The sequence below is a fragment of the Theobroma cacao genome, unplaced genomic scaffold, assembly GCF_000208745.1.
Source record: "Theobroma cacao cultivar B97-61/B2 unplaced genomic scaffold, Criollo_cocoa_genome_V2, whole genome shotgun sequence".
NCBI lineage: Eukaryota > Viridiplantae > Streptophyta > Magnoliopsida > Malvales > Malvaceae > Theobroma > Theobroma cacao.
In genome coordinates this window covers 16,183-27,653 of record NW_017234767.1, presented here as the reverse complement: position 1 = coordinate 27,653, position 11,471 = coordinate 16,183, and the positions used below count along the sequence as shown (strand labels likewise).

The 11,471-nt window shown below is 37.6% G+C and overlaps 1 long non-coding RNA gene across 1 annotated transcript in view; it reads left to right on the top strand.

Moving 5' to 3' along the window:
• The first annotated feature begins 11,383 nt into the window (after positions 1-11,383).
• LOC108663898 overlaps positions 11,384-11,471 on the top strand; it is a 1,648-nt gene continuing 1,560 nt past the window's right edge. Inside the window, exon 1 of the long non-coding RNA XR_001929998.1 lies at positions 11,384-11,423. This is a non-coding gene — a long non-coding RNA (uncharacterized LOC108663898). The remainder of the gene's footprint in view (positions 11,424-11,471) is intronic.

Below are 11,471 nucleotides of genomic sequence, written 5' to 3'. Positions count from 1 at the left end.
TGATTTAGCATCAATGTGATGAATTGTGTAAATTTTTGTAATGTGTCTAGGAGGAGAGCCTTCCGGAAAAGGCAAAGAAGTCGTACCCGACGAGTAGTGATCGGGGCGCTTAGAAAGCTTTTAGTTTGTACAAACGGTGAGTAAACTTATTATTATTGTAAATTATCTAGAGTTTATTTTTAAATGCCCTTTATGTATTTTATGAAATGAAAACGAGATTAAAACGGGATTTTTGATGTTTTAGGAATAAATGTGACAAATAAAAATATATTGTATTGATTATGAAATTGAGTAATTGGAGGCTGCAAATTGACTTGAAAAATATATATTTTCCTAGGAATGGCTTATGAGAAATGAGTATATGTGGCTATATTTTGTGAGTGCATTGGGAAATTTATGTAAGTTGTTTTTACTATGCAGGCTGGATAAATAAATAAAAGCCACGTTATACTGTCGAAATTTTATTAAAATTGGTGGGTTAGTCACTGCAGTGACGGGTTTCCGTGGACTACCTATTAGAAGGGCACGGTAAACCTAGTTATATAGTTACTCCGGTTGTAGAGGCAAAGAGGGTAACTCTCGGGGTAGTCTTAGAGCTCACTTCACGTCGAACCCCCACGTGAATGTATAACTCGGCCAACGCCAAGGAACGGCTGGTTTTAAAAAAAAAATGTGTTTCACGTGTGAATATTTTAACACCCTTGGTGGACTCGGTTAGATGCCTCGACCAATGTATCCCCGAGGATTAGTTTTGGCTTGAGCCTTATTTTAATAAAAGACATAAGCCTTAACAACTGTTTTGGTAAATTACAAATATTTTATGGTTTAAGAAATAAATTGAAAACATTATGAAATGGGTTGAAATTTGTTGTTTAAACTTGCCTCCATTTTACTCGCTTTTAGATATTTATGATAATGTCTGTTTACTCATTGGGATTTTATAATCTCACCACCCTCCTTTCCACCCATTTCAGGTTCAGTATAGACTGTAGATAGCTGATCTCATCGAGGACTACCATTGGATATGTATTTTCCAAATCGTAGGTTCACAGTCCTCTTTACTTTTGTTTATTCGGGGGCCCTCTTGTTATTGTAAATTAAATTAAATATTTTGGCTTACTGTATTTCAATATGTATAAATTTATTTAGCTTTTACGCTATAAAAAATTATTCATGTATAACTCTATAAATATTATTTTATAAGAAAATATAATATTTTTCTTAATATTTCTTTTATTTTCTTATTATATTCAAATAACCGTAATTTCATTTTAAATGAAGATTTTAGACTTTTAAACTCATTTTGAATATGAATTATATGTTTGGTACTTGTATATTACGTTTTAGCCAGTTTCAAAATTTTTGAGAAAAAAAATGATTAAAATACCCCTGTGTGGTGAAAATTTTATTTTGATTGTTTTTGATCTAAAATAGTATATATTCTCTAAAAAACTCGATATTTAACAATGATTGCTCACAGGAAAGGAAAGAAACTGATATGTAAGCCTTGCGGGGTTCCGGTTGGCATTCCGGATATTGAGTGTCAATCGGGACGTCACGACCATTGTCATGGGCCTGAGGGAGGTTCTGGGTCGTGACAATTCGATTGGCATCAGAGCTTTTGGTTTTAAAGATAAGAGTTTTTGGTTTTAAAGTGGTTTTAAAAATTTACAGTATCAGTGTGGCCCCGGATTAAGTTAGGTTAGGTTGAATAGAATGCATGCATTTTCATATAGAGCCTAAGGTTCCCTAAGCTTGCTCGTTTTCTCTTATAGATTATTATGCCTCCTCGACGCGGACGCCCACCTCTCACTAGATCGGTTGGGAGGGGAAAAGGTCGTTCCCAACGTCGTCAGCTAGATGCAGTAGGGGAAGAATCGGCTGCGTCTACCATTCGGGCAGCACCTACTGCTGAGCAGGCCGATAGTCCTCCACATCCTCCACCTCCTCCGCCACCTACGGGTATTCCCACCATGCCTACTGAGGCAGCACAGGCATTGGCAGCTTTCTTTACCGCAATGGCTGGTGGAGCTCCGACTGGTCAAGTTCCACCTATAGTACCACCAGTTACTCCTTTAGTTCCACCACCGGTACAAGATGTATCCATTTCCAAGAAGCTAAAGGAGGCTAGACAGCTCGGTTGTGTGTCTTTCACGGGTGAGTTGGATGCCACTGTGGCAAAGGACTGGATTAATCAGGTTTCAGAGACTCTCTCTGATATGAGATTAGACGACGACATGAAGCTGATGGTGGCTACGAGATTATTAGAGAAGAGGGCTCGTACTTGGTGGAATTCAGTGAAGTCCCGTTCCACTACTCCTCAGACGTGGTCTGATTTTCTCAGGGAATTCGATGGTCAGTATTTCACTTATTTTCATCAGAAAGAAAAGAAGAGAGAATTTTTGAGTTTGAAACAGGGGAATCTAACTGTAGAGGAGTACGAGACTCGTTTTAACGAGTTGATGTTATATGTGCCGGATCTGGTGAAATCTGAGCAGGATCAGGCCAGTTATTTCGAGGAAGGGCTCCGTAATGAGATTAGAGAGCGGATGACAGTGACTGGTAGGGAGCCGCATAAGGAGGTGGTACAGATGGCTTTACGAGCTGAGAAGCTCGCGACTGAGAATAGGAGGATTCGGACTGAGTTTGCAAAAAGGAGGAATCCTGGTATGTCTTCTAGTCAGCCAGTAAAAAGAGGCAAGGACTCAGCGATTTCAGGGAGTACTACTTCTGTTTCCGTGACATCTCCTCGACCTCCATTTCCACCATCACAACAGAGACCTTCGAGGTTTAGCAGATCTGCTATGACTGGTTCTGGGAAGAGTTTCGGAGGTTCTGACAGATGCAGAAATTGTGGGAATTATCATAGTGGGCTATGTAGAGAGCCAACAAGATGTTTCCAATGTGGACAGACGGGTCATATTAGGAGTAATTGCCCACGGTTAGGACGAGCCACGGTAGTTGCATCATCTTCACCAGCTCGCACTGATATACAGAGGAGAGATTCTTCTGGGTTGCCACCGAGACAGGGAGTGGCCATACGGTCCGGTGTGGAGAGTAATACCCCGGCACATCCACCTTCGAGACCACAGACTCGTACCTCGACAAGAGTTTTCGCTGTGACGGAAGATGAGGCACAGGTCCGACCTGGAGCAGTGACAGGTACTATGTCTTTATTTGATAAAGATGCTTATGTTTTGATAGATTCTGGCTCAGATAGGTCTTATGTGAGCACCACATTTGCATCAATTGTTGATAGAAACTTGTCACCATTAGAGGAAGAAATTGTAATTCACACCCCTTTAGGAGAAAAGCTAGTTAGAAACAGTTGTTATAGAGACTGTGGGGTAAGGGTAGGCGAGGAAGAATTTAGGGGTGACTTAATTCCTCTAGAGATCCTGGATTTTGATCTAATATTGGGTATGGACTGGTTAACTGCACATCGGGCGAACGTGGATTGTTTCCGAAAGGAAGTTGTTCTTCGAAATTCGGAGGGAGCAGAGATTGTGTTTGTAGGGAAACGTCGAGTATTACCGTCCTGTGTAATCTCGGCCATCAAAGCTTCGAAATTAGTGCAGAAAGGGTATCCGACTTATTTGGCATACGTGATTGATACTTCAAAGGGGGAACCTAAGTTAGAGGATGTCCCGATAGTAAGTGAGTTTCCTGATGTATTTCCTGATGATTTACCGGGACTGCCTCCTGATCGAGAGCTTGAGTTCCCTATTGATTTACTTCCAGGTACCGCACCTATTTCTATCCCTCCATATAGAATGGCTCCGGCAGAGTTGAAGGAGTTGAAAGTACAATTGCAAGAGTTGGTGGACAAGGGTTTTATACGCCCTAGTATATCTCCGTGGGGAGCACCGGTTTTATTTGTGAAAAAGAAAGACGGTACACTTCGGTTATGTATCGATTACCGACAGCTTAACAGAATGACCATTAAGAACAAGTATCCGTTACCGAGGATTGATGATCTTTTCGATCAATTACAGGGAGCTACAGTGTTTTCCAAGGTTGATCTAAGGTCTGGGTATCATCAGTTGAGGATTAAAGAACAGGATGTACCCAAGACAGCGTTCAGGACTCGGTACGGTCATTATGAGTTCTTGGTCATGCCTTTCGGGTTAACTAACGCACCGGCAGCTTTTATGGATCTCATGAATAGGGTGTTCCACCCTTACTTGGACAAGTTTGTTATTGTGTTCATTGATGACATACTGATTTACTCGAGAGATAATGATGAGCACGCTGCCCACTTGCGTATAGTATTACAAACTTTGAGGGAAAGACAGTTGTATGCAAAGTTTTCGAAGTGTGAGTTTTGGTTACAGGAAGTGGTATTCTTGGGACACGTAGTATCGAGAACTGGAATATATGTTGATCCTAAGAAAGTAGAGGCAATTTTACAATGGGAGCAACCTAAGACAGTGACGGAGATTCGTAGTTTCCTCGGATTAGCCGGTTATTATCGGAGGTTTGTTCAGGGGTTTTCCTTAATAGCAGCTCCTTTGACCCGTCTAACTCGTAAGGGAGTTAAGTTTGTGTGGGATGATGTTTGTGAGAATCGATTTCAGGAGCTAAAGAACCGGTTAACCTCCGCTCCCGTTTTAACACTTCCTGTTAATGGTAAGGGATTTGTAGTATATAGTGATGCCTCAAAGTTGGGGTTGGGGTGCGTATTGATGCAGGATGAAAAAGTTGTGGCTTATGCTTCTAGACAGCTAAAGAGGCATGAAGCAAATTACCCTACCCATGATTTAGAGTTAGCAGCAGTGGTGTTTGCTTTAAAAATCTGGAGGCATTACTTGTATGGTGAGCATTGTCGGATATTTACGGATCACAAGAGTTTAAAATATTTGCTCACCCAAAAGGAGCTTAATTTGAGGCAAAGGCGATGGTTGGAGTTGATAAAAGATTATGACTTGGTGATAGACTATCATCCGGGAAAGGCGAACGTTGTAGCTGATGCCTTAAGTCGTAAGTCTTCATCGTCTTTAGCAGCACTTCAGAGTTGTTATTTTCCAGCATTAATAGAGATGAAATCTCTTGGGGTCCAGTTGAGAAATGGTGAGGATGGATCCTTATTGGCAAACTTCATTGTGCGACCTTCGTTACTTAATCAGATCAAGGACATTCAGAGGTCTGATGATGAGTTAAGAAAAGAAATTCAAAAACTGACCGATGGGGGAGTCAGTGAGTTCAGATTTGGAGAGGATAACGTCTTGATGTTTAGAGATCGAGTTTGTGTTCCTGAGGGAAACCAGTTGAGACAAGCGATCATGGAAGAAGCCCATTCATCTGCCTATGCATTACATCCCGGAAGCACCAAGATGTATAGGACTATCAGGGAGAATTATTGGTGGCCGGGTATGAAGCGAGACGTAGCAGAATTCGTAGCAAAGTGTCTCGTATGTCAGCAAGTTAAGGCGGAGCATCAGAGGCCAGCAGGTACACTTCAGTCTTTACCTGTTCCCGAGTGGAAATGGGAGCATGTAACTATGGATTTTGTTTTGGGATTGCCGCGGACACAGAGGGGAAAGGATGCGATCTGGGTGATCGTAGATCGGTTGACTAAGTCCGCTCACTTTTTAGCTGTCCATAGTACATACTCTATTGAGAAGCTGGCTCAGCTCTATATAGATGAGATTGTGAGGCTACATGGAGTTCCCGTTTCTATAGTGTCAGACCGAGATCCTCGATTCACTTCTCGATTCTGGCCAAAATTTCAAGAAGCTCTCGGAACCAAATTGAAATTTAGCACTGCTTTTCACCCACAGACGGATGGTCAGTCAGAGAGGACTATCCAGACCTTGGAGGATATGTTACGGGCTTGTGTCATTGACTTTATTGGGAGTTGGGACAGACATTTGCCATTGGTGGAATTTGCTTACAACAATAGCTTTCAGTCTAGCATTGGTATGGCACCATACGAAGCTTTATATGGAAGGAAATGTCGTACTCCACTTTGTTGGGATGAAGTGGGTGAAAGAAAGTTAGTGAGTGTGGAATTGATCGAGCTAACTAATGACAAGATCAAGGTTATACGAGAGAGGCTAAAGGTAGCCCAGGATAGGCAGAAGAGCTATGCAGATAAACGGAGAAAAGACTTGGAGTTTGAGATCGATGATAAAGTTTTTCTTAAGGTTTCTCCTTGGAAAGGTAATAATTTGAATACTTTGAAGTATTAAATCTTATTGATTATACTATCATGATAAATTATGGTGTTTTATTGGATAATGAAAGGTGTGATTCGATTTGCGAAGAGGGGAAAGCTCAACCCGAGATATATTGGACCATTCCGAATCATTGAAAGGATTGGACCAGTGGCTTATCGGTTAGAATTACCTCCGGAGTTAGATCGGATCCACAACGTTTTCCATGTCTCCATGCTTAAGAAATATGTACCAGATCCCTCTCACGTCCTCGAAGCACCTCCGATCGAGTTGCATGACGATTTGAAGTTCGAGGTACAACCTGTGAGTATCTTGGATCGAAAGGATCGAGTACTGAGAAACAAGAGTATTTCAATGGTCAAAGTGTTGTGGAAAAGTGCTCGAATGGAGGAAATGACATGGGAAGTAGAGCATCAGATGAGGAACCAATACCCGCATCTATTTGTCGAATCTGGTAAGTGAAATTTTGAGGTCAAAATTTTATTTTAAGGGGGGTAGAATTGTAAAACCCGACCCTATAAATACATGTCATGACATACATGCATTGAGTAGCATGTTATTACGCTAGAAAAGCACCTAAGAATAGACGAAACCTGATATTGTACCTAACGGTACACTTAAATTGATTTAACCTCGAACTAGTTCAAATAGGAATTGTAGGATGAAATTTAATATTTTATAGTCCAGGAATGACTAAAAATGATTGTTCGGAGTTCGAGGGTTCATTTGGGGTAAAATTAGAAATTTTGATATTCAAGGGCAAAATCGTCATTTTGCCACCTAAGATAATAATTTGATCATGGAGTGAAATTTTTGACCAAGATTAACTATTTGGAGTATAATTTAATGATAGGAAGTGAAAAAGTTTAATTCTGGTGATTTTTGGAGTGTAGGGGCAAAATCGTAATTTTGCCACCCACGGACAAAATTTGAGATTTTGAGAGAATTTAGATCAAATTTGACAAATTGGAGAATGGTATGAGTATAAGGGATGAAAAATATGTCTATGGGCAATTTTTCAATTTTTGGGGCAAAAATGTAATTTTTGACTTTTACGGGGGCAAAAGTGTAAATTTCAAAAATTACTCCACCGAGACTTTGGATGAGTCTGAGAATTTTATCTAAGCTATGAATATATGAGACAAGTGTATGGTGAAAATTTGGAAACAAATGGATGAAATTTTAAAAATGGGCCAATGGGAAAGTGACACGTGGCATTTTTTAATGAAATAATATTATTTTAATGAAAAGTCAGCCATTTAAACCCAAATTTTGAGTGCTGGCCGGCCATAAGGAAGAAAAAGAGAGGAAATAGAGAGGAAAGGAAGAAAAAAAGAAAAACCAAAGAGAAACAAGAAAATTCAAAGGGAAATTCGCGGTTTTCGACCGTTTACGCGTCTAACGGTAAGATTTTTCGATTTTAGCTTGATTTCTACCTTTCCTATGCCTTTATTTCCATTTAGCATGCTTGAGGAGAGAGATCAAAAAGTGATATCAAGGGCTGGACGAAATTCTAGGGGAGAGAAATTGAAATTTTTAGGTTTTGATTTTTAGTTAAATTGATAGTTTTAGTTAGTTAAATGTGTTTAGAAATTAAATTGGGCAAGAAATCATTAAATTTTCACAATACCCACTCTTGGCTGGATGCTCAATGCTGTACAATGATGATGAATTGATTTTATTCTAAGGAAAATGAAGAGAAAATGATGAAAAACGATTAAACGTGATAGAAAAACAAAGTAGAAAATTAACCGAGTTAATGTCCCATTTTTGGCCGAATTTTCCAAGGAAGGGAGTGAGCTGATTTTGTTGTTTTTAGAAGGTTATTGGCTGATATTTAATGGTTAGAAATGTTGGAGAGAGAATGGGATGATTTAGAGCTAAAATGGAGCGCGTTAGCAATTTATCGGGCAAAGTGCCAAAAATAGGTTAATACCGCGTTTAAGCCGTTTTAGGCTATTGCATTTCATACCATGCATTAGTATAGGATTTAAGTTAATTATATAGTGATTTAGCATCAATGTGATGAATTGTGTAAATTTTTGTAATGTGTCTAGGAGGAGAGCCTTCCGGAAAAGGCAAAGAAGTCGTACCCGACGAGTAGTGATCGGGGCGCTTAGAAAGCTTTTAGTTTGTACAAACGGTGAGTAAACTTATTATTATTGTAAATTATCTAGAGTTTATTTTTAAATGCCCTTTATGTATTTTATGAAATGAAAACGAGATTAAAACGGGATTTTTGATGTTTTAGGAATAAATGTGACAAATAAAAATATATTGTATTGATTATGAAATTGAGTAATTGGAGGCTACAAATTGACTTGAAAAATATATATTTTCCTAGGAATGGCTTATGAGAAATGAGTATATGTGGCTATATTTTGTGAATGCATTGGGAAATTTATGTAAGTTGTTTTACTATGCAGGCTGGATAAATAAATAAAAGCCACGTTATACTGTCGAAATTTTATTAAAATTGGTGGGTTAGTCACTGCAGTGACGGGTTTCCGTGGACTATCTATTAGAGGGGCACGGTAAACCCAGTTATATAGTTACTCCGATTGTAGAGGTGATGAGGGTAACTCCCGGGGTAGTATTAGAGCTCACTTCACGTCGAACCCCCACGTGAATGTGTAACTCGGCAAACGCCAAGGAACGACTAGTTTTAAAAATAAAAATGTGTTTCACGTGTGAATATTTTAACACCCTTGGCGGACTCGGTTAGATGCCTCAGCCAAGATATCCTCGAGGATTAGTTTTGGCTTGAGCCTTGTTTTAATAAAAGACATAAGTCTTAACAACTGTTTTGGTAAATTACAAATATTTTATGATTTAAGAAATAAATTGAAAACATTATGAAATGGGTTGAAATTTGTTGTTTAAATTTGCCTCCATTTTACTCGCCTTTAGATATTTATGATAATGTCTGTTTACTCATTAGGATTTTATAATCTCACCACCCTCTTTTCCACCCATTTCAGGTTTAGTATAAACTGTAGATAGCTGATCTCATCGAGGACTACCATTAGATCTCCATTTTCCAAACCGTAGGTTCATAGTCCTCTTTACTTTTGTTTATTCGGGGGCCCTCTTGTTATTGTAAATTATTTTAAATATTTTGGCTTACTGTATTTCAGTATGTATAAATTTATTTAGCTTTTACGCTATAAAAAATTATTCACGTATAACTCTATGAATATTGTTTTATAAGAAAATATAATATTTTCCTTAATATTTCTTTTATTTTCTTATTATATTCAAATAACCATACTTTCGTTTTAAATGAAGATTTTAGAGTTTTAAACTCATTTTGAATATGAATTATGTGTTTTGTACTTGTATATTACGTTTTAGCCAGTTCTAAAATTTTTGAGAAAAAAATGACTAAAATACCCCTGTGTGGCGAAAATTTTATTTTGATTGTTTTTGATCTAAAATAGTATATATTCTCTAAAAACTCGATATTTAACAATGATTGCTTACAGGAAAGGAAAGAAACTGATATGTAAGCCTTGCGGGGTTTCGGTTGGCATTCCGGATAATGAGTGTCAATCGGGACGTCGCGGCGATTGTCATGGACCTGAGGGAGGTTCCGGGTCGTGACACAAATTTTCAAATTAGTACTAGAACTCCATAGGTTTACTTTTCATGTCTCTTTCCACTGATGTAGATTAATATTAAGTCAAGGATCAGTAGGCCTTTATTAAACTTATAATGTATGGCTACGATCAAGGTAGGAGTGTGGCTCAAATCACCTTAAGCACATAATCATTCTAGGACCTATATTAGGCTTTTATTCTCTTTCTTCATATACACCCTTTCTTTCACTTTAAACTTCTCTTTCGTTCGACACTTTATTCTTCTTGTTCTTTTTCATCACAATTTCACACCCCAAACTTATTTCTTTAACTTGTAGCTAGAGGGATGAATGCTCAATATATTTTTGAACTTTTTCATCAATTCCACCTTCTATCTCATTCAACATTTAGCTCAATACACATCCTAAAATGATATACATATTTGGGACTAGGGGATGCAAAATTGAAAATTTATTTAAAAGATTAGGTTCAATTATTATTTGGTTAAACAAAAAACAAGGGAAAATTAGACTCAAATGGGTATAGTAAGGATAAAAATATAACACGATTGGCGTGAAAGGCTCAAATAGTCCAAAAATGGCCTAAATCATCTTTCTAACTAAGTATTGCATAGGATTTTGCCTCAAGGGAGAATCAAGCAAATTTTAGAATTCATGACATAATTCAAAATTCACATCATCATAAACCTTTTCTAGATATATATGCACAATAGTTCAAAGTAAAAGTGTCAAACCCTGCTCTATCAAGTAATTACGGTGTCATTCACATACTCAATAGAATGTTTGTATATTGAGAAAGCCCAAAGAAATTAACAAAAGATGATATTGCCCTTAGAAGTATAGTTAAGTCGATTAAACATCGAACAAGATAAAATCGAGATCTTAAAAATGAAATTAAGAATTTCACAGTCCAGGGATGACTCAAAATGGTAATTCGGAGTTCGAGGTCCGATTTGGAGTCAATCCGAAAAATTGACCAGTTAAGGGCAAAATGGTCATTTTACAATTTGAGGACAAAATGAAAATTTTTAGAAAAGATTTTCTTAGACCTATTTGACATGTTTGAGTATGACATGAGTATTGAAGTACAATTGGAAGATTTAGCAGTGAAAAATATGAGTTTTCGGTATTTTTAAAGTATAGGGGCAAAATGGTAATTTTACCACCCGAAATAGAAAATTTAATTTTTGAAAGGATTTTGATCAAATTTAATTATTTGGAGTGTGAAATGAGTATGAGGAGTGAAAATTATGCATTATGGCAAGTTTTCAATAGTTAGGGCAAAAATGTAATTTTTGAAAAGTTTAGGGCAAAAGTGTAATTTTGAAAAATTTGCTCCACCAAAACTTTGGAAAAATCTGAAAATTTCACTTAAGACCTGGATAAGTCAAAGGGAATGCATGGTGGAAAAAGTAGGACAAGTGGTTGGCTAGAAAAAAAAAATTAATAAAATATTCAAAATATGAATAAAATAATATTATTTCATTAAACTAATAAAAAGGCATAAAAAAAAAATCAGCCCATAACCCATTCTTCTTGTTCAACATTCAGCTAAGCAAGAAACAAGAGAGAGAAAGGAGAAAATAAAACCCTAGCCAAGAAATTTAAAGGGAAAATAGGTGGAAATTCAAAAATCAAGTGAAAAAAAGGTAACATTTCTTAAATTTGTCTTGTGCTTTACCTTTCCCATGCATTTT